The sequence below is a fragment of the Stegostoma tigrinum genome, chromosome 14 (assembly GCF_030684315.1).
Source record: "Stegostoma tigrinum isolate sSteTig4 chromosome 14, sSteTig4.hap1, whole genome shotgun sequence".
Classification (NCBI taxonomy): domain Eukaryota; kingdom Metazoa; phylum Chordata; class Chondrichthyes; order Orectolobiformes; family Stegostomatidae; genus Stegostoma; species Stegostoma tigrinum.
Window position 1 is genome coordinate 74,816,128 of NC_081367.1, and position 23,967 is coordinate 74,840,094.

At 40.8% G+C, this 23,967-nt stretch overlaps 1 protein-coding gene across 13 annotated transcripts in view; it reads right to left on the reverse strand.

Annotated features, from left to right (window-relative positions):
• trip12 (thyroid hormone receptor interactor 12) overlaps positions 1–23,967 on the reverse strand; it is a 212,129-nt gene that overhangs the window by 145,080 nt on the left and 43,082 nt on the right. For 3 of the 13 annotated variants that reach the window (XM_059651238.1, XM_048542110.2, XM_048542109.2), the window contains exon 3: positions 15,565–15,641. The exons of the other annotated variants lie outside the window; for them this stretch is intronic. The gene's annotated coding sequence lies outside the window, so the exon portion shown is untranslated. The remainder of the gene's footprint in view (positions 1–15,564; positions 15,642–23,967) is intronic. 13 annotated transcript variants of the gene reach the window in all.

The following is a 23,967-nucleotide window of genomic DNA, read 5'->3' on the forward strand; positions in this document are numbered from 1 at the left end:
GCATGACTGTCTCTCAAACTTGATTTGAGTTTTTTTGAGGGCATAACCAATAGATAGAGGAGGCCAGAGTGGTTTACATTGCAAGGTATTGACAAGGTTCTGCATGTAAGATAGGTTAGTAAAGTTAGATTCCATAGGATACAGAAACAGCTTGCCAATTGGAGACAAAATTGGCTTGATGGTAAGAGACACAGTGATGGTGGAAGGCTGTCTTTTTGGACTGGAAGCCTGTGACCAGCATTGTTACACAGCAATCAGTGTTGAGTCCACTGTCATTTGTTACTTATACAAACAATTTCAATGAGAATATAGAGGCATGTTAAGTTTGCAAAGTGATGATACAGTAGGCACAGAAGGTCATCAAACAGTACAAGATCTTCATCAACTGGGCCAATGGGTCGAGGAGTAGCAGATGGAGTTTAACTTAGTTAACTGTTAGATGTTGCATTTTGGTATGGGCAGTTAATGGCAGGACTCTGGGGCCTGTTGTCAAACAGGTACATAGTTCCTTAAAAGTTGCATCACAGGTAGGCAGGATAGCGAAGTCATCATTTGGCACGCTTGCCTCCACTGCTCAAAGCACTGAATATATCAGTTGGGATGTCAAGTTGCAGTTGTACAGGAAATTGGTGAGGTCACTTTTGGAGAACTGTGTACAGTTCAGGGTGCCATGTTACAGGAGAAATATTATTAAACTGAAAAAGGGTGCAGACAAGATTTACCAGGACGTTGTCACGACTGGAGGGTTGAGTTATAGTGGGAGGCTGGACAGGCTGGGATGTTTTCACTGGAGTGTTGGAGGTTGAGAGGTGAAATCATGTGGGGCATAGATAAGGTGAAGTACAAAGGTTTTTCCCCCTCGAGAAGGGAGTCCAAAACTAGAAGATATAATCTTAAGGTGAGAAGAGAAAGACTTAAAAAAAGGACCTGAGAGGCAACTTTTTCCACAGAGGTAGTTCACACATGGAACAAGTTGCCAGATGAAATGGTAGATGCAAGTACAGGTACAAAATTTAGCAGACATTTGGATAAATACACAAACAGGAAAAGGGTTAAAGTGACATGGGCCAAATGCAAGCAAATAGGACAAATTTAATTTGGGAACATAGTCAGCATAGACCGAACCAAAGGATCGGTTTCCATGTCATGTGACTGACTAAGAAAAGGTAGCATCAAGAGAATGCACAGACATTTATTCAAAGGACACTTAACAGCCATGCCAGCCGAGAAAATGTTATAATAAAATTAGATACCTTTTAACAACCAGCAGCCTCTTGTGAAAATTTAAAGCGACCAAACTCCACAGACAAAAGAAAAAAAATTAATAAGTTATGGCCAGTGAAGCCAGGTGTCATTCTGGCATCTGGCTTGCCCAGAATTACCATTAGCTAGGAGCACAACAACATTAATAAATGGGATATCAGAGTTAGATACAGGATTAGAACAAGTCAATAGCTTGTAGTAGTAATTTTAAGGATGCAGCCATTAGAGAAGATTAAAAAGGAATCAGGAGACAAAATTTGGACTTTTGAAAGGCATTTAGTAAGGCGCCGTACAAGGTTAACACCCAAGGTAATGTCTGTGGGGTTGACGCTATTAGGTTAGCATACATGATCATTTGTTAACATAGAGGCAACAGAAAGCGAGGATAAATGGGGTACTTTCAAGTTGGCAGGCTGCAGAGTGCCACAATGATCGCTGTTGATGCCTCAGCTATTTACAAACTATATTAATGAACTGGATGAAGGAACAGAAAATGTATCCAAGTTCTGACAAGACAGATGGGAATGCAAGCTGTACAGTGGAGAGAAAGGGCTGCTGAGAGATACAGTTCAGTTGATGAGGGGTATAATTTATAGGGGAGATAAGTTATTTACTTTAGTTTCAAAGAAAAATAAAATACCTTTAAAAAGGGAAAGAAAGGAAACTGAAAAGTTGATGTTCAGAAAGACTTGGATGTGCACATACATGAAACATTTAACAGAAGTACAGCAAGCAATTTAGGAAAACAAATCACATTTTGATAGTTATTGCACAGCAAGAGAGTACAAAAACAAAAGTATGATTCAATTGAACAGGTTGTAATGAGGCTACATCTGGAATACTGCGTGCAGTTTTATTCTCTATATTTAAAGACAAAAGATATCCACATTCAAGGCAATACATCAATAGATTCACTGAATTGGTCCTGAGATAACAACAGTGTAGTACGCTAAGAGGCTCAGTAATTGGAGCTCTCTGGAGCTTAGAACAATTAGAAGTAATTTCATGGAAACAGTTGATATTGTTAAACAGCTTGACAACTTGCTTTAATACTGATTTCTCTGGCAGGGAAGCCTAAAACAAGGTGGTATAGCTTCAAGATATTCTGCTGTCCATTCACATTTGGGGAAAATGCTACATGTTGTTTAGGTAACAGCCTGGTTAGGGAATAGTTTCTCTGGAAAATGATTTCCTAAAGAGAATTTTCCTGTTCGTGATCATGTGGCCATGCAGCCTGTTTCATAGTGAATACCTAAATAAACAAGTTAAATACAGCAATCAGTAAATTCCTGTACCTCGCTCTTCAAGTAGTTTTATTTGGAACATACTGATGCAGAGATCACTGTATTTGACTAGAATTCAAATGAAATTTTGCGCACTTATCAAAATGGTTTAAACCTGTGTTTCCATTGTCCTCATATTATCAAGGAGTTGGACTTCTGGGACAGAGTTTCTTGCTACAAGTCTCCAGGATTAAAACACATTGGAACAAGGAGAGCTCAGACCCAAGGCGGCTAGACTTCAGAGGCATATGCCTGCACTGAATTGGGAGTCTACAACCATGGGGAGGTTGGAAGAAATTCAAGGATAACCTTACCAGAAAGCTCAAAAATCTCAATTTGCATACCAGTCTTTGAAACAGTACTCAGGCAAGCGGTTAACCATCTCCTTTCTGATGAGGGTCAAAAATAGAGATTTGATTTGAGGAAGCAAGTAAAACGAGGACAGAGGGAAATTGGAGTTAAGATGATCAGAGGATCGATAACTATTCAGTGTACTTCTAAAATCTTTAACTTAACAACTGAAGAGGAAAACAGCTAATCAAGTTCTTTGATTTTTGAGCAGAATTGTTTTAAACCAACAGCAAATATATAACTTAATTCTTTTAGTAAATTCCTGGATTTTGTATTTCCAAAAAGTAAAATAAACAGGTTACTGGTCTCTGTCAAGATCATAATAATGGCAAAGTGATTTACGACTGAGATGAGGAGAAATTTCATTTAAATAATTATGAATCTTTGGAATTTTGAGAGTTGTCAATGTATCATATTAAATATACTGAAGGCCAATAAGAGATTTTGGGTCTCAGGGAATTAAGTGATATGAGCAAAGAGCGGGAAAGAAACTCAACATCAAGCATAATACAGTAATACTGAACCACACAGCAAGATAAAAGGGGTCACATGACTTCTGGCCTTCCACTCCTATTTCTCCGGTTCCAAAAGCTCCTTGATACATTTTGAAAAAAATTGGCAAGTTCAACACAAAAAAAAACTGGTATCTTTAATGCAAAATTGCACCACTGACGGCAGACAAAAAGTCAGTGTCTGGTTGAACTTTAGAACTCCAAAATCAAGTTCTAATCAGATATCACAAGATTTCATAAGCAAAGAAACACAGCATTAAAAAGATTCAATCTGAAAAGTCAGACTAAAATGAGATGTCTTATCAATTTCCACAAGAGTCCTTTCCAGATTAATGCCAAGTTAATGCATTAACATTTTTAGAATCAAACTTTATTTAGCTTTGGTGAAGCTGAAGGCATAGCCAGCTCTGTAATTAAATGTCAATCCTTCAAAACTACATGTAGACTAGTTCCATTGTGCACATCCTCAACTCAGATGAAGGTAATCTAAGTGCAGAATACCGCCACTGGATTCGTAAAATCTCTGGCTCAAACAGATAAACTACATTAAGATGAATGAGGAGCTACTGGGATATTGTTATTTTTCTTCTGTACTTTCCATCTTAATTTTACCATTATACACTGCAGTAACAGTGAAATGGCCTGACGTAGATCAATAAACCCATTGTAAATAAATGACTGTGATGTAGTTAAGGTTTTAGCATACAAGACACATTAAAAAAAGTGCACACTCACTGTTGGCATAAAGACCTCTATTAGTGAGCCTGAATAAATTCAGTTTCCTTTAATACCAACTTAGTCTCGCAGGCAACAATTCTCCAATCACAGAGGAAAATAGCAAAAGAAGAAAACTATACATTGGAGATCTGAAAAGGAACAAAAGACTGAAAAAAAACAACAACACAACTCAGGTCAACCTGCAGTTGTGGAGAGATGGTGAGAAATATTTATTAAAGCTTCAGACCAATGACCTATCAGAACAGAGAAAGAACAAAGGAACCAAGTTTGGATTATCATATCCTGGAAGACTGAAGTAGATCCAAAGATGTAAACGTTTTCTTTTAGTTAGGCCAGATCCTTATGAGCCAGCGGGTTCAGAAATTTATAAACATAATCATCCATTCAGTCCATCAGGTCTTCGCTTGCTCAGATAAAGAACTAACAAAGATTAATGCCACTGCCCTGTCCAATAGCACCATATTCTGTATTAAATATTTATCTGACAATGCAACAGTCTCTACAGTGAAGGCTCTCCATCATCTGAAAGTTCAATTTTTCTACTGAAGTTCCCAATCAGTACTTCTTGGAAAAATCTACTCATTTGCTTTGAAAGATCCTCATAGAAAATGAAGATAAATCTTCCTGAAGACATTTACAACATGCCTTTTGCATCCATTTCAAACATATCTCCCACGGAAATATTTAGAGATGTCAAATCTTCATCTTTCAGACTATCACCATCAAGGAAGTAATTTTTGATGGAAACTGGACAGCATATAAACAAAGTGATAGATCTTTGATGCCAGAAATTAAAGAAATGGTGCTTTCTGCAAGATTTCTCACGGAATTGCGTAAGATTACACCTTTGTGTTTCTAGTGGCTTTCAGTTGGGCTTTAAATTTTAAATTATTCTTTTCCACTAAATTAAACCAATTACCAGTTTTACAGATGGGATAAAACTTCTTCACTTTTGCCTATTCTAGCTGTCACAAGGAAATTTATACAGGATTAGATCTAGCTCATCACCTGTAATTTTTTTTCTACTAGGTCTAGCAGTTCATGTTTAGCCAAGTTTAATCTGCATTGAGAAGCAATGGTCTTATTATAAAAGAGCCAGGGATCTAATAACAGTTGAAATGGTCTGAATTACTAGAGTTCTTCTCTGGTAATACAAACTAGTTTTTCCAAACAAACAAACCTAGTGAGTTCAGCACATTTTCCAAAGTGACATAGGGGTTTACAGCATGAAAACAGACCATTTGGACCAACAAGTCCATGCTGTCCGGTTTTCACAATTAAACTCGTCCTAATTGCCTGCGCTTGGGACATATCCCGCCATACCTACCACATCCATGTACTTGACTAACTGTTTCTTAAATGACAAAATTGTACTCACTTCCACCACTACCTCTGGCAGTCTGTTCCAGACAGTCACCACCCTCTGAAAACAATCACCTATCTCTACCCTTCTGTATCTCTCCCCTCTCACCTTAAAGCTACACCCTTTAGTTTTAGACTCTCCTACCATGGGGAAAGCTATTGGCTATCTACCTTACCAATGCCTCATATGATTTTATAAACATCTATGTCACCCTCTCAGTCACCTACGCTGCAGGGTAAAAAGCAAAAGCCAATCAAGCTTCTCCTTCTAACACAAGCCTTCCAGTGCAGGGAGCATCCTAGTAAACTAGAAAGAGTGAATAATATCCTTTCTACAGTAGGGCGAGCAGAATTACATGCAGTGTGCCAAAGGTAGCTTTACAGCTGCAACAAGACGTCCCAACTCCAGTACTCAACGCTCTGGCCAACGAAAGTAAGCATGCCAAAAGCCTCCTTCGCCACCTGTCTAACTCTAACTCCAACTCCCCTTTCACGGTGCTATGAACCTGCACCCCTAGATCGTTGTTCTATAACACTCCCTAGGCCCTACCATTGACTATGCAAGTCCTACCCTGGTTTAACCTACCAAAATGCCAGACCTTGCATTTATCTAAATTAGACTCCATCTGCCATTCCGCAAACCACTAGCCCAGTTGGATCAAGATGGGCAGCACAGTGGCCCAGTGGTTAGCACTGCAGCCTTGCAGCACCAGGGACCCGGGTTCGATTCCAGCCTCAGGCAACTGTCTGTGTGGGGTTTGCACATTCTCCGAGTGTCTGTGTAGGTTTCCTCCGGGTGCTCTGGTTTCCTCCCACAGTCCAAAGATGTGCAGGTTAGGTGGATCGGCCATGCTAAAATGCCCATAGTGTTCGGGGTGTGTGGGCTCGTTGGGCCAAAGGGACTGTTTCCACACTGTAGGTAATCTAATCTAATCATCACAGTATTCCCAGATTACATTCTTCACTGTCCACTATAATCACCATTCTTGGTGTCACTTGCAAACTTACTAACTATACGTCCTAAATTCTCATCCAAATCATTTATATAAATGACAAACAACAGTGGACTTGGCACTGATCCCTGTATGGTACACTGCTGGTAACAGGTCTCCAGTTTGGAAAAAACCCTCTACCACGACCGTGAAACTGCAGAGACCCAAAGGAAGGGTCACTGGGCCAGAGACGTTAACTGATTTTTTTTCTTCACAGAAGCTGCTCGACTGGTTAAGCTTTTCCAGCAACTTTGTTTTTGTTGCCTCTACCACTATCCTCTGTCTTCTACCGTGAAGCCAATTGGCCATCTCTCCCTGGATCCCATGTGATTTAACCTGACCAAACAATCCAAAGCAGTGCCTTGTCAAAGACCTTGTCCTAAGGGAACATATACTGCAGTGCCCATATCTACTTTATTGGACCCCCTTTCAAAAAGTTCGAGAGACATGATTTCCCACGCTCAAAGCCATTCTGACAATCCCAACTAAGTCCTTACCTCCCTAAATGTCTGAATAATTACAATGTTATTTGCTGTTGCCCAGTTCCCCTAGACTTTTCTAATTTGTAATGAAGAGAATGGAGACTCCAACTTGATAAAACATAAAACTTGGATGAAATGAATAGTCTCAGACTGTAATATCTCACATGGAATCAAATTTAGCTTAATAGTTTAATGGATTTGGATACATGGTCACTGGCAGCTATAAACATGTTTGTTTCAATGTTACTACTTTGAATGGCACAAATAAAAAGGCATGCAAGTAGAAGTTTCTAATAGTTTTAAATCTGTTTGCTATTCTAATAATGGTGTAATTGAGTTATGGAAAGCACCACCCTATAAACACTTACAATTCCTTATGATTAACAGAAAAGTCCAGCACTAAGGCACAGAAAACTGAAGGTGCCAAGTTCAATTCAGTTCATGCTGCACAAACCAAAAAAGATTTTTTTTAAAATCAACCTGTTAGGAAACATTTCGGAGCAGATAGGACTTTGATCTGGGCCTCCTGGCTCAGACACAGGGATATTACCATTGTGCACAAGAGCCCCTCACTAGCAAATAAGGTTACAGCTAAACAAACTGATCACAGTTGGAAATGGCAAAATCCTTAGTTCCTGCCCATGTCTGCAACCAGAGTGCATGTCAATGGGATAAAAGTCAAAACCAACTGCAGGGGTGACCACCTTTTAGTCAAATAGCTCAGCACACACTTTTTGATTACAAGAGTAACTACCGCTTGAAAGGTGCATCTGAAATACTTCCCCAAAACATTCTGATGTTCTTTCATACCTCTAACTGGCTATAGTCTAATACCTTACCATATTAGATCAGGTGAACACTCGCACACACTTGCTTGGGCAACACATGTAAAATGCTTTGTACTTTTTCTTAAAAGCACAGAATGTTTGCTGGCAACACCAGTATGCGTTGCCCATTGTAAACTACACGCTTGACCCGTCTAGAGAGAGACTTATGGGTATTTCAGAGTGCAGTTATGAGTCAATCGCATTGATGTGGGTCTGAAATCACATACAGGCCAGCCTGGGCAGATTTCCTCATTCTGCAAGAATATGGGTTTCTGTAACAAAGTACAGTTATTATAGGCATTATGAATGAGGCTAGACTTCAATTCCAGATTTTGAAATCAATTCTAACCCTATCAGCTGGCTGGGGGTGGGATTTGAACTCTTATCCCCATATCATCTTGGGTTTCTAGATATCTAGTTCAGTAACATTACCATTTTACACAACCTGTGCTCAACATATGAAGAGACTTGGTCAAATAATAACTGATGCAAATCATACAATCCAATTGTCACCAAGCATACAAAAAATTTGTACTTGAACTCAAGCACAGGACACAAGCTGCTGAATAAAAATGGTTTCCTTCTGCCGTCAGATCATCAACCCTAAAGTTGATTCTACAGTCTCTCAGATGCAGCCTGGCCTGAACATTACCACTATTTTCTGTTTATTACAAATTTCATCTGCGTACTTTGCCTTCTGATGTCCTTGACTGTTATATTGGTTCACAGTCTACAAAACAAACTGCAGTCTACTCCAGAAATAGCAGGAACTGCACATGTTCGGGAAACAGAGTTGGATGAACACAGCAGGCCAGGCAGCATCAGAGGAGCCGGAAGGCTGACGATTCGGGCCTAGACCGCCGAAACATCAACCTTCCGGCTCCTCTGATGCTGCCTGGCCTGCCGTGTTCATCCAGCTCAACATCTTGTTATCTGCAGTCGACTCCAATAGACCCACACATCTCCACAACAATATCATTTATAGTCAGTACAATAAATAACCCGGTAGCAGCAATGGTTGTGCTGAAGCATCTTGCAAATATCTTTTAACAGCTGAAGGTGCAACAACTTAATCTTTAGTACACCGCTCGCAACTGCGGGATAGGGCACATGCTCAACTATGATACAGCAGCCGATAGGAAACATTACACTATTGTTTCTGGCTACCATTGGGGTGGCATTTAAAGTTAAGTGTCATTTCTCTATTCAAAGATAGAACACAATGCACTCTCTTCAAATGAACCACAGATATTTCAGCTGCAATTAGATGAGCTAACCCAATTTGTTATCCAACACCATGTATGCTTTTCACATTCGACCATCTGACAATTTAAACAGTTGTCCAAAGCTTAAACAAAGACACTTTCACCCCAAAAGAGGCACCTTCAGGTTTTTGCAACACCAATGTTAAAGAGCAAATAATTCTTGATATTTTTATTATTAATGTGTTCAGACACATAGACCAGATGAAACTTGAACCCAGGCCGCCTATGTCAAAAAGTAGAGGCACTACGTCACAAGGTCCTAAAAATTTTCTAATCGACTTGTTCGGAAATGTTATTATTACACACCTCTGGGGTAGTGGGACTTGAATCCACCCCTCTTGGCCCAAACATTTATCATTGTGTTGCAAATAGAAACCAGCTCCTTCACTTTGAATAAGCATGTACGCATCTGAACACCAGGAAATACCAGGAAACACTTCCGTCAACTACAATCCGACCCCACCACCCAAACCATTTTTCCATCCCCACCCTCGTCTGCCTTCCGGAGAGACCACTCTCTCCGCGACTCCCTTGTCCGCTCCACACTCCCCTCCAACCCCACCACACCCAGCACCTTCCCCTGCAACCGCAGGAAGCACTACACTTGCCCCCATACCTCCTCTCTCACCCGTATCCCAGGCCCCAAGATGACCTTCCATATCAAGCACATGTTCACCTGCACATCTGCCAATGTGGTATACTGTATCCATTGTACCCGGTGTGGCTTCCTCTACATTGGGGAAACCAAGCGGAGGCTTGGGGACCGCTTTGCAGAACACCTCCGCTTGGTTCACAATAAACAACTGCACCTCCCAGTCGCAAACCATTTCCACTCCCCCTCCCATTCTTTAGAGGACATGTCCATCCTGGGCCTCCTGCAGTGCCACAATGATGCCACCCGAAGGTTGCAGGAACAGCAACTCATTCCGCTTGGGAACCCTGCAGCCCAATGGTATCAATGTGGACTTCACAAGCTTCAAAATCTCCCCTTCACCCACTGCATCCCAAAACCAGCCCAGTTCTGCCTCTCCCCCCACTGCATCACACAACCAGCCCAGCTCGTCCCCTCCCCCAACTGCATTCCAAAACCAGCCCAGCCTGGCTCTGCTTCCCTAACCTGTTCTTCCTCTCACCCATCCCTTCCTCCCACTTCAAGCCACACCTCCATTTCCTACCTACCACCTCATCCCGCCTCCTTGATCTGTCTGTCTTCCCTGGACTGACCTATCCCCTCCCCACCTATACTCGCCTCTCCACCTATCTTCTTTTCTCTCCATCTTCGGTCCGCCTCCCCCCTCTCCCTATTTATTCCAGTTCCCTCTCCCCATTCCCCTCTCTGATGAAGGGTCTAGGCCTGAAATGTCAGCTTTTGTGCTCCTGAGATGCTGCTTGGCCTGCTGTGTTCATCCACCTCCACACTTTGTTTCCAGGGTCCTACCTGGATTAAAGGGTATGAGCAATAAAACAAAAGGCTAATGGAACATGGGTCATTTTCACTAGCAGCAGAGGCTGAGGCAAGACTTAACAGATGTCTATAAAATTATGAGATGCATATAGGGTTGACGGTCAGAGTCTTTTCTCCCCTGGAGTTGAAACTTCTAATACTAATAATGCATTCAAGGTGAGCAGGGGCAAATTCAAAGGCAATGTGAGGGCAAGTTCTTTTTTAACAAAAAAACCACACAAGTGGTAGGAGTCTGGAACCCACTGCCAGGGTGATGCAAGAGAGATTTAATAGGGGCGTTTAAGAGAGTTTTAGATAAGCACATGATTATGCAAAGAATAGGGGAAACATCGACCAAAAGGTACACAGAAGGGATTAATTTAATTTGGCATCACGTTCAGCACAATATTATACGCCAATGGGTCTGTTCTGGTGCTGTATGTTTGTGTTCTAAAAGAGGCAAGCAGTCACATGAAAAAAGGAAATTATAACCCTGAAAACATGAAGTGTTTATAAAATCATGAGTGGCATGGATACGGCGAATAGCTAAAGGTGTTTTTCCCAAAGAAAGGGAGTCCAAACCTAGTTGGCACAGGTTTAAGATGAGACAGGAAAGACATACAAGGGACATAAAGGGAGAACTTTTTCACGGAGAGAGAGGTGCACATCTGGAACGAACTGCTAGAGTAAGTGGAGGAGGCTAGTACAATTACAATATTTGGAAGGCATCTGAATGGGTATATGAATAAGAAGTGCTCAGAGGGAAATGGGGCTAGATTAATATCAGATAGCTGGTCAACATGAATAAGTTGGACCAAAAGATCTGTTTTGGCACTGTACATCTCTAATTCATGTTGAGTTGCTTGGTTAGGAGACCTTCAAATCTCAGCATAGTTAAAATAACTGAATAGATGCAGTCAACCTCTTGGGCACTAAAACTGCTAATTTAATCTGAACATTTTAGATCCAATTTTTCACTGCACTATGGTCAAGGCACTTAGATATTCTTAAAAGCAACAGGAACAGTTGTGCGGAGAACTGGGTACTAGTTAAGTGGCACAAACATCAGATTGGTACATAAAAGCTGCCAAAGCAGTAGCAATAGGCCAAATGACCTGTGTAATATGATTTCCAAGTTTTTCTTGCTGTGTCTGAAAACCAATGAAACCTGCCCCAGTTTCTGCAACGAGTGCACCAAAATGATAGTTATCTTCAAACAACTATAATCTTCAACATGAGCGCAGAAAAAGACAGGTAATGTGGTATGTTAAATAACTGTTTAATAATCAAGACTTCTCTGCACTCAAAAGCCTTCATGTGACAAGTACAGAATTAAACTTTTGTAAACAGCAACTTTGCATCTGTCAATATTAATTCTGTGTCACCATGACTGTATTAGCCATGTTAACTTTCAATAAATTAATATAACATTGGAAGCTGATATCAATAAGTAACTATCAGAAGCTAATGGAACAAAATTTTTGCTCCAGTGAATGTTTCGTCCAAATGACAACCTTGAACTTTAGCAGCTTTCAACCAGAAGGTTCTGACAAATTGTGGGAATTCCCAGTGAGACAGGCTCGCTGAGGAGCAAAATGATCAGTGTAACCAAAACATTCACTAATCTAAAATTTAGTACAAATCTAAAATTTTAAGAGGCATTTTGAAATTTAAAGATTAATTTGAAGTACAAGTCCTTATAATCTTGCACAGGATGCTGCATCACAAGATATCTGAATTCTTGATTCAATAAGTGTAAGGTTGATCAATGGCTGTTGAACAATACACCATTCCTATGCATGAGAAATCATGCTGATCAGTTCAACTTCCACTTGTAAAATCCAAATGTCTCGTCTTGCAGTCATGCAAGATAAGGCTGCAGCAATGCACACCCACTCTGAAGGAAACAGTAAAGAAACTGCATGAATTTTAGTTCAAGTATTTTAGACCAATGGTTGTCATTCTATTTCCTTCCATGCATCTGCAGACATCTCTCAGGCAAACAGTCCTTGCACATTATAGACAAAGTGTGGAGCTGGACGAACACAACAGGCCAAGCAGCATCTTAGGTCCACAAAAGCTGACGTTTCGGGCCTAGACCCTTCATCAGATTTCACGAGGTTTCTGATGAAGGGTCGAGGCCCGAAACGTCAGCTTTTGTGCTCCTAAGATGCTGCTTGGCCTGTTGTGTTCGTCCAGCTCCACACTTTGTTATCTTGGATTCTCCAGCATCTGCAATTCCCATCATCTCTGATCACAATTTTAATCCTTGCACATTATAGTCTGCTAACAGTTAAGATCATTTTACCTGGATTGATGTAACTTTTCCAACTGGATTTCAGTAAAACAAAAAGCCTTGTTCCACTCCGCTTTCATTCCAAATAATCTCAGCTGATTAGAGGTGACTGCAGACAAGGGCATAGCCCTGATCCGCCATTTCAAAATGGTAAAGATATGTTTCATGCATGCTAGTACACTCTAGACCATGCATGCTTTTCGATGTTTCAGAAAGAAGGATACAAGCAATTTGTTGAATTAAAAGAGAGGATGTTGGCCCCATAAAATAATAAGTCGAGTGCAGCAAGCTAAGTATAGGCAAGATTCTCATCTGCTTGGATTCCAAATTCACAATAAATAGGTTTATTGAAAATCATTGAATACAATGAGTTTTCTGCAAAGTTTCTATGGTACCACAAAATCAAGCAAATTAAAATGTCATTTGGAAACCAAATATCTCGTCCTCACCTGTTGCCTGCCACTTTAACGCACCATCCTGTTCCCTGATCAATATCTGTGCCTCTGGCTTGTTGCAGTGTTCCACTGGAGCTCAACCCAAGCTGGAAGAACACCACCTCATTTTCCGCTTGGGAACCCTGCAGCCCTCCGGACTCGATATAGAGTTCAATAATTTTATGGCCTAAACTCTCCACTGTCTTAGTCCCTGACACAACACACCAGGTCTTGTTACCACAGTCTGCCATTACACACTCCCTGTTGATAGTCACTAACAGTCCGCATGAACAATTATTCACCCTCCCAGCAAGATCATTATCAACTCCTTTGTCAGTCCATCTGTTCTTCTCTCTCTTTAGGGTCTATCCTATTGTTTACTCCCTACCCCACCCATCCTCCCTATTTTGTGCACATAAACTGACGTTATCCCAGCCACCATCAGTTCTGAGGAAGGGTCAGCAGACCAGAGACGTTAACTTTTTATTTTCTTCACAGATGTTGCCAGACTCCCTGAACTTTTACATAGAACGTAACAGCACAGTACAGGCCCTTCGGCCCTCGATGTTGTGCCGACCCATCATACCGATCTCAAGCCCATCTAACCTACACTATTCCATGTACGTCCATATGCTTGTCCAATGACGACTTAAATGTACCTAAAGTTGGTGAATCTACTACCGTTGCAGGCAAAGCGTTCCATTCCCTTACTACTCTCTGAATAAAGAAACTACCTCTGACATCTGTCCTATATCTTTCACCCCTCAATTTAAAGCTATGCCCCCTCGTGCTCGCCGTCACCAACTTCTGTTTTTGATCTTGTCACCTGTCTCTGATGACAAAAATCTTTCAACCAAACCAGTGCTTTCAAGCAAATACACAAAAGTATAATCAAAGTTAGATAGTTCAGAGATAGTCGGAACTGCCAATGCTCGGGTCAGAGATAACAAGGTGTGGGGCTGGAGGAACACAGCAGGCCAGGCAGCATCGGTTTCAGGTCCATGCCCGAAACGTCAGATTTCCTGCTCCTCCAAAGTTGATGTGTGATAACAATTCAGCAAGAATTAGTTGACAAAGAGAAGTGTCAAATATTTGACCAATTCAAATAACCATTTCAACAATTTCTTCATTAAATGCTCCCTAGGTTTTACAGGGTTTTTAAACTGGCATGACAGGCTCAATGAACGTTTCTTTCAAGTTAAAGCATAACATGTATACCAACAGGACAATGTTCTGCACAACTGATTAGAGATGATATGCTGCAAAACAATGCAATTACCGATTCTTGGCATTGTTTGCCATCATTGTGCAAAGTGAAAAATCAGTCTCAAATTAACTAATTTTGGAGCATTTCTCAAAATGGCATGAACTTCAACAACATTTCCCCAAAATAATAAGTGAATTTCAAATTTCACCAGTATTTGAAGTCTACCGATAAATCACTTCCTTTTCAACTGTGACCTTTTCTACCAAGTTAAAGCAGATTTGCACAATGGAAGTGATCATACATTGGAGGTCAGAAGTCATGACACCAGGTTATAATCCAACAGGTTTATTCAAAATCACAAGCTTTCGGAGCTCAACTCTGGTAAGGTGCAGCACTGCTTCTTTGTCACTTCTCCTGACAAAGGAGTAGCACTGCGAAAGCTTATGATTTCGAATAAACCTGGGCTATCACCTGCTGTCATGTGACTTCTGACCTTGTCCACTCCAGTCCAACACCAGAACCTCCAAATACATTTGAGATAGCTGAAAGCACGGAGTGACACATAATTAAGAAAGCTAATAGAATGCATTGGGGAAAATGAATATAAAGTGGAAGATTAGGCTCAAGCTGAACAGGACACAGATGAGATCCCTTTCCACTGTGCCCGACTCACTCACTTTAACTGGGGTGGGAAGAAAAGGAGCAGTGCAAAAGAGACTGTTAACTAGTTATCAGCCATTTATTAGTTATTAGCAAGGACTAAACATAGAAGAAATATTACACAACCTCAAGTGGGAACTTTGAAAACAACTTTTGATTATTGTTTGCCAGAGTTTTCAGGTACAGCAACAGGAGTGTTAGCACTGTTTTAGTTGTACACTTTGCCAAGTTATCTTAGGCAGACAATGTCCTTGTTTGTGGCAGAGAGAGACAGAGACAAAAAGCAAACAGAACAGAATTGACAACATGCCTCATTAGAACTGGAGATTAGTATTTCATACAAATCAAGGACTTGTGGCTGGTGATTTAGTCACTAATAAAATGATGTAAATGATGTTAGTAATTAGTGGAAGTACCCTAGTCTCAATTCACATTTGAAAGTTCCTACCGTTTGAAAGTTGATTGCAGAAAACTACCCTTCTTAGATTCAACTTGAATTTAGATTTTGCAGCAAACTCAGATGTTCTGCAAAGAAATTTTTTTCTTTAATTAGTGTTAACATATAGAGAACAACCACAAGTGAGATTTAGTTGCGCAACATGCAATTGTATCGTGAATGGTCATTCTGGACTTAAGTTTGTATATCAAAAAGCAGAGTTTGGTGAGAAGACCAATTTTGTTGGGAAACTAGGATTAAAAACAAAGCTAGGAAGTACAACTATCCTGCTTCAAAAGATGGAAAACATCTCAATTTATTCCTCCATCTCCAATACTTCGCCAAATTGTCAGCAGAATAAATGATTTAACTGTAAAGTCTTACTGTTTACATGACAATAATAAATTCCCCCTTTGTAAATCCTTAGCATTACATATGCAGGTGGGCAACCCCTGATATTTACAAATAGAACATCTCTATCCCCTTTGTGCCAAAATGGATACAAATGAACTTTAGGCTGCAAAGAGATGAATCCACTATCTCTAGTATGAGCATTCAAATGTGAACTGAGAGACTGCCATCTTATGGGTGTATATATACACTATACACATACCGAATATGTTAAGATTCCTGAAAACACACAGCACATCTTTAGACAAGATGCAACATTTTGTTTCACATGACATTTGATGTTGACCTCATGTATTGCGCTTTGTTTAGTCCAAGAGATTAAAAAAACCACAATTAAAAAGATAAGAATGGTCATTTGTAAAATGCACTCATGTCTTTTTAGATATGATGTCCAAAAATGTAGTTTGTTGCCAAATACCATTTTTCTTTCTTACAATGTTCCCCTCCCAACGGTGCCAAGTGTAATTTCATTAAACTAATTCTGTGCAAATGATATGTTAGATAACTAAACAAATTCCACAACCAGTAATCAAATGAAACTCAATTTGTTAATGCAATGCGGGTATTAGTTGGCCAAGCCAGCATTAGTTGCTCATCTTTAACTGGCAAGTTGCCTTCTTGAATGGCTGCAGTACATGGGTATAAGGATACCTATACTGCTGTTGAAAAGGTGTTGCAGAATTTCACCCAATTAAGGGTGAGAGGCAACAGCGCTGGACTGTTGATCCAGAGACCCAGATAATGGTCTGCGGACCCGGGTTTGAATGCCACCGTGGCATATGGGTAATGTGAATTCAGTAAATATCTGGAATTACGGTCCAAGGACTGTAAATCCACTGTCAATTGTCAGGAAAAACCCATCTGGCTCACTAATGGCCTTTAGGGAAGGAAACTGCCATCCTTACCTGAGCTGGCCTACATGTGACTCCAGACATACAGCAATGTGGCTGACTCTGAATTGCCCTCTGGACAATTAGGCATGGGCAATAAATGCTGCCTAGCGATGTCCTCCTCCCATGAATAAATAAAAGAAACTGAATAAACTACACCAGAGTTTTAAGCCAGAAAGTGACGTGACTTGGACAGGATGATACACACTGCTGCTACTGTGCATCAGTAGTGCAGTGAGCAATATTTAATGTGTTAAATGGAGTGCTAAACAAGTGGTCTGCTTGGTCTATGATGGTATCATGCTTGAGTGTTTAGGAAGCAGCATTCATCCATGCCAGTGAAAGGTATTCCATCATATTCTTGATTCATGTCTTGTAGATGGTGTATGGGTACCAGGGAGACAGGAGCATTATTGGCTGCAGGATTCTTGATTTCTACTCTGCTAGATTATTAATCCACAGACTCAGGTAATGTTCTGAGTCACAGGTTCAGAACCTGCTGCAGCAGATGATGGAATCTGAATGTTTAAAATTAAACAAACATAGGGACAATGAAGGTCTAATATTCACCACATACAATTTTGAACACACCTATCGATTCACTAATTTCTTTAGGGACGGAAACTGCTATCCTTATCTGGTCTGGCCGACATGTGATTCCAGACCCACACAGCAATGTGGTTCACTCTTAATAGCCCTCCAGTCAATAAATTGGCAAGGCCAGCAATGCCCAGATTCGATGGAGAGAGAAACAGACAGATAGAAAAGGAGTGTGGCAGGAATGCTGAGCTTAGAAGTGATCCCTGGATAGTGGAGATTGCTGAGCTATGTATATTCCATACTGCTTGTGATCTTTTGGTGGACAAGTAGTCCAGTGTTTTAACTTAACTGATCATTTAGAATTCTCTCTTTCAGATCATTTATCTCCTCAGATGAGGGTGGCAAAAAACAAGCAGCTTTAAAACAATCATAATTGTTTTGTCATTGTATAGTACAGTTCACAGCTACAAAATATTCACAATAGCACTCATGGCAGCAAACGGAATGAAAAACCAAAGGACTAGAAACTTGGTTAAATGTGCTCAAACCACTCCCCTTATTTGTTGCACTTCTCCCTACTTTCAATGGGTTTCATTTTGTAGGGATTTAGCCAGGAAAGGAAAACATCACGTGACAAACAGCACACGAAAAATAGAAATGAGAACACAGCTCTCGCTAGTTTTATGACAATGAAAGCAAGATGCAATTGGATATGCAAACAAGCACAGAATCAAATGGTTTTTCCAAACCCATTGTACATAAAGAGAGATATTTTAGTATCTACAAAAATACTTAGTAATTTGAGATTTTTGTATACAAACCTGGTGCAGTTTAAGGCACACATTTTCTATTTTTGCCCAATTACCGTAACGAAGAATGGAATTCTGTTCACCATTCCTGCTCCATGATCTTTAATTAGCCATTGGGACAATACTCGAAACCCTACCACAGTCCCATCATCCATTAGTCTAGCTTTTGCAACCCAGGAAAGAAAAACTGAAGATGCTTTATGATGTCATTTCATTATTGTGGCATCATACTATAGAAGTGTAATTTCCACTTCATGTCTTTATACAACTTTGCAGCAGACTCCCAGCAACTAAATCCATCTTAAAAATTCCTCCACACAAAGAATAAAAGTTACTTCAACGAAGGACGAGAAACACGAAACCTGATGATGCTGGAAAAGAAATGGAAGTCATCCGTAGGGTGGAGGCTGCCAGGGTTAGGTAGTAGAGGTCTGAAGTGGAGTAAATATTCTGAAGTTTGCTCAATTACCTCTGAAATTCAAGAAAAATTTCTCTCAAGTGATGAATGTGAGAATTTTAAACCCAAGCTGCTGCTTGATCAAGAACCAATGCAGGTCAAGCAGAAGAGTGACAGGAGAAAGGAAATATACATTCTAAATTATTGGTCATCCAAAACACTGCCAAAAGGGAAAAATATGGGAGATCATTCAGGAATGTATTCAAGTAGTTAAATTTTGAATTAACAAGAGCACAATGAAGGCTACAGCAGATGAGCTGAGACAAGGAATGTTACTAAATTGAAACAACTTCTCTGACGCTGTGAGTAAGATAGGAGCTCGAGATAAAAATGTCACTAACACTGAAGAAACCAGTTTAAGCTTGCTGATGAAGGGTCTAGGCCCGAAACGTCAGCTTTTGTGCTCCTGAGATGCTGCTGGGCCTGCTGTGTTCATCCAGCCTCACATTTTATTATCTAAGCTCTTTGACAGTTGACAGGAGGGAAGGAGTTAACAGGTAGGAAACAGCATTTAGTGCAAGGTCCAAAAATAAACTTTCGTAGTCTTACCCATATTTAACTGGAGGAAATTTTTCCCTATCTTGAAATGGATGTCAGATAAGCAAGCAAAATGAGGGCATTAAGACAGGAAACAGAACTAAGTGTAATCAGGAGCAAAACTAAACTTGCTGGAAAAACTCATCAGGTCTGGCAGCATCCGTGAAGGAAAAAAAAACAAAATTAACATTTCGGGTCCAGTGAGGAAGGGTCACCAGACCAGAAAGGTTAACTTTGATTTTTTGCCCCTTCACAGATGCTGCCAGTCCTGATGAGTACTTCCAGCAAGTTTAGTTTTGTTCCTGATTTACATCATCCACAGTTCTTTCGGTTTCTATCAAGTGTAATCAGTACTCCTGAAAATTAATGCTGCTCTTTTGGGTGCTGTTACCAAGAGACTACACAAATTTGAGAAGTAAAGAGGTGGATAGATAGATCCCAAGGACTAAAAGATACAGTAGGTGTATGAGCAGAAGACTTCACACATGATTTTCTAGTTATGATATGAGCAGATAGTAAAGGAAGGAACGAAGTGTTAGCAGTCCACCCAGCTGAACAACAGTAGTGGAAAGACATTGAGAGAAGTACAGTTCGCCAACCTTACCTGGAAGTGTTGGCAAAGTTCACTTTTGTCACAGTCACATAGAAAATTACATTTTAAAACTTGGATCACAGTTCCACATTACAAGGAGGGTGGTAGAAATAAAGGGAATTACAAACCAGTCAGTCTGACATCAGTGCTAAGGAAGATATTAAAGAGAGAAAGCACTGAAGCAGAAAATTAATCTCCATTTAGAGAGGCAAGTTTTGATCAGGGCTAGTCAACATGGCTTTGTCAAAGGGAAGTCATGCCTAACCAAGTTACAGAGCTTTTTCAAGGAGATGACCGAGTCTTTGGATGTGGGTAAGACAGTTGATGTAGTTTATATGGATTTCGGAAAGGCATTTGGCAAGGTCCAACATGAAGATGAAGAAAAAAGGCAAAAAGCTCCAGGGATACAAGGTAATTTGGCAAGTTAGGTCTGAACTTGGTTCAGGTGAAAGGAGTCAGATATCAGTGGTAGGAGGCAGTTTGCATGGCTGGAATCTGACAAGTGTTGGGTCACTTACTGTTTGCGATCTCCACAAATGACACATATGGGAACATAGGGGTGGGGAGATGAGAAGCAAGTTTGCACATTAAGATGGGCCGGATGGCTTTGGAGTCATACAGCATGGAAACAGATCCTTCAGTCCAATTAATCTATGCTGACCATGTTCTCAAACTAAACTAGTCCCATTTGCCTGCATTTGGCCCATATCCCTCAAAAACTTGTCAAATCATGAACCTATCCAAAAGTCTTTTCAATGTTGTGACTATACCCACAGCAATCATCTGTTGGCAGTTCTTTCCACACACAAACTACTGTATGCAAAAGATGCCCCTCAAGTTCCTTTTAAATCTTTCTCCTCTCACATTAAAAGTATGCCCCCTAGTTTTGAACTCGACCACCTTGGGGAAAAGGCTTTTACTATTCACGTTATCTCTGCCTCTCATGATCTTATAAACTTATAAAGGCCAGCCTCAAACTCCTACAATCCAAATGAAAAAAGTCCCAACCTCTCCTTATAACTCAAACCCTCTAGTCCTGGCAACATCCTGGTGAATCTTTTCTGAAACCTCTCTGATTTAATTTCATTCTTTCAATAGCAGGGCAACTAAAACTGCACACAGTATTCTAGAGGAGGCCTCATCAACATCCTACACAAACATTAAACCGACATCCAAACTCAAACTCAAAAAAGGTCTGAGCAATGAAGGCCAAGTATGCCAAACACCTTTTTGAGCACCTTGTATACATGTGCTGCAAATTTCAAAGAACTATGTACCTAAACCCCACGGTCTCTGTTTTGCAACACTACCCAAGGCCCTACTATTAATTGTATAAGTCATGCCTTTATTTGTTTTACTGAAATGCAAGACCTTGCATTTATCCAAATTAAACTCCATCTGCCACTCCACAGTCCATTAACCCAACTGATCAAGATCACTTTGTAATCCTAGATAACCTTTTCAACAGTCTACTATACCACCAATTTTGGTGTCATCTGCAAAATTATCAACCATGCCTCCAATATTCTCATCCAAAACGCTCATATAAATGAAAGAAGTGGGCCAAGTACCAATCTCCCTGGAACACCGCTGGTCACATGCCTCCAATCCAAAGAACAACTCTCTACCACTATCACCGCATCTCCTAAGTTCAAGTCAATTTTACATCCAAATGCCTAGCTCTCCCTCAATCCCTTGTGATCTACCTTTACTAATTGTCCTACCATATGGAACCTTAAAGGCTTTACTAAAGTTCACGTCAGCATCTGTAGCTCTATCTTCAATATTGTTACTTCCTCAGAAAACTCAAGCTTTAGATACACTATCTCCCCTGCACAAAACTATGCTGACTATCCCTTTCATTCCTCTCCTCTCCAAATGCACATAAATCCTATCTTTCAGAATCACCGACTTACCCACAACAAATGTATGACTGACATCTATAGTTCACAGGTTTCTTACAGCTTCTTTGAGAAGGATGGTATGAGGTTACAGGAGGCTATAAATAGATTGGTCAGATGGAAATTAACGCTGATAAGTGTGAAAGGATGCACTTCGAAAGAAAAAAAAAGTGGGACAGCACGGTGGCACAGTGGTTAGCACTGCTGCCACACAGCAAAAGGGACCTGGATTCGAATCCACCTTTGGGTGCACATTCCCTCACTGCCTCTGTGGGTTTCCTCCCACAGTCCAAAGATGTGCAGGCTAGGTAGGTTCGCTGCGCTAAATTGCCCACAGTGTTCAGGGATATGTAGATTAGGAGGATTATAGGGGGACAGGTCTGGGCGGACTTGTTGGGCCAAAGGGCCTGTTTCCACACTGGAGGGAAACTATGATTTGTGGAAAAAAAAACACAAGAAAAAGCAGTACTCAATGAATGGCAAGACACTGGGATGCTCCGATGAGCTGAGGGATCTTGGGGTGCTCACCCACAGATCCCTGAAGTTAGCAGGGCAGATAAACAGGATTGTTAAAGACGTAACAAAGGACAGCCAGATGCGCAGTGGAGCCAGGGTTGCCTTGTTCGTAAAGAATGAAATTACATCGACAGCAAGAAGAGTTAGAAGGCTTACGGTGGGTGGGGTTGACGAACCGCAAAAACGGTTTAAAAAAACACTGATGGGAGAAATATACTAGCCTTCTAGCAGTAGTCAGGATATGGGGCAGAAAACAAATCAGGAGATAGATAACAAGGTGTAAAGCTGGACGAACACAGCAGGCCAAGCAGCATCACAGGAGCAGGAAGGCTGACATTTCAGGCCTAGACCCTTCTTCAGAAATGAAGAACACTTTTCTGAAGAAGGGTCTAGGCCCTAAACGACAACCTTCGTGCTCCTCTGATACTGCTTGGCCTGCTGTGTTCGTCCAGCTGTACACCGTGTTAACTCAGATTCTCCAGCGTCTGCAGTCCCTACTATCTCAGAACATAGAAAAGGCATGTAAGAAAGGCACTATTACAATAATCATGGGGGACTTCAAAATGTAGGAGGACTGGGAAAATCAGGTCGGCAGCCAACCTCAAAAAAAAAAGGGAATTTGTGGAATGTCTGAGTTTTTTTGGAGCAGTTTGTGGTACAGCGCACCAGGAAACAGGCAATTCTGGATTTGGTGATGTGTAATGAGACTGATTTGATTAGGAAAGTTGAAGGTGAGGGAACCTCTGGGGCCATGACCATAACATGACAGAATTCAGCCTGCAGTTCAAAGGGGGAAAGCCGGAATCAGATGGAACGGTATTACAACTGAATAAAGGTAACTACAAAGACATGAGGGAGGATCGGGCCAGAGTTGATTGGATGGGGAGTCTAGCAGGCAAGACTGTGAAGCAACAATGGCAGGTATTTCTGAGGCTAATTTGGGGGGCACAACAGAAATTCATCCCAAAAAAGGGAAAAAAAGGTGTAGGCAATGGCCTAGTTGTATTATTGCTAGACTTATTAATCCAGGGACCCAGGGTTTGAATCCCATCATGGCAGATGGCAGAATATGAATTCAATAAATATCTGGAATTAAGAATCTAATGATTACCGTGAATCCACTGTTGATTGTTGGGAAAACCCATCTGGCTCACTAACGTCCTTTAGGGAAGGAAACTGCCATCCTTACTTGATCTGGCCTTCATGTGACTCCAGACCCACTGCAATATGGTTGACTCTCAACTGCCTTCTAGGCAATTAGGGATGAGCAATAAATGCTGCCTAGCCAGCAATGCCGTCACCCAGTGAATGAATAAAGAAAAAAAAACATCAAGGGGAGGATGAGGCATCCATGGCTGACAAGGGACGTCAGGGACTCACAAAAGTAGAAGCAAATTCATACGATACGACGAAGATTAGTGGGAGCCCGGAGGATTAGGAACCCTTTGAAAAACAGCAAAGGATAATTAAAAGAGCAATAAGGGAGAAGAAAGTTTTTTTTTCTTTATTCGTTCACAGGGTGAGGGTGTCACTGGCCAGGGAACATTTATTGCCCATCCCTTATTACCCAGAGGTCTATTAAGAGTCAACCACATCGCTGTGGGTCTAGCGTCACACGTAGGCCAGACCAGGTGAGGATGGCAATTTCCTCCCCTAAAGGGCATTAGTGAACCAGATGGTTTTTTTCGACAATTGACAATGAATTCATGGTCATCATTAGATTCTTAATTCCAGATATTTTATTGAATTAAAATTCCACAAC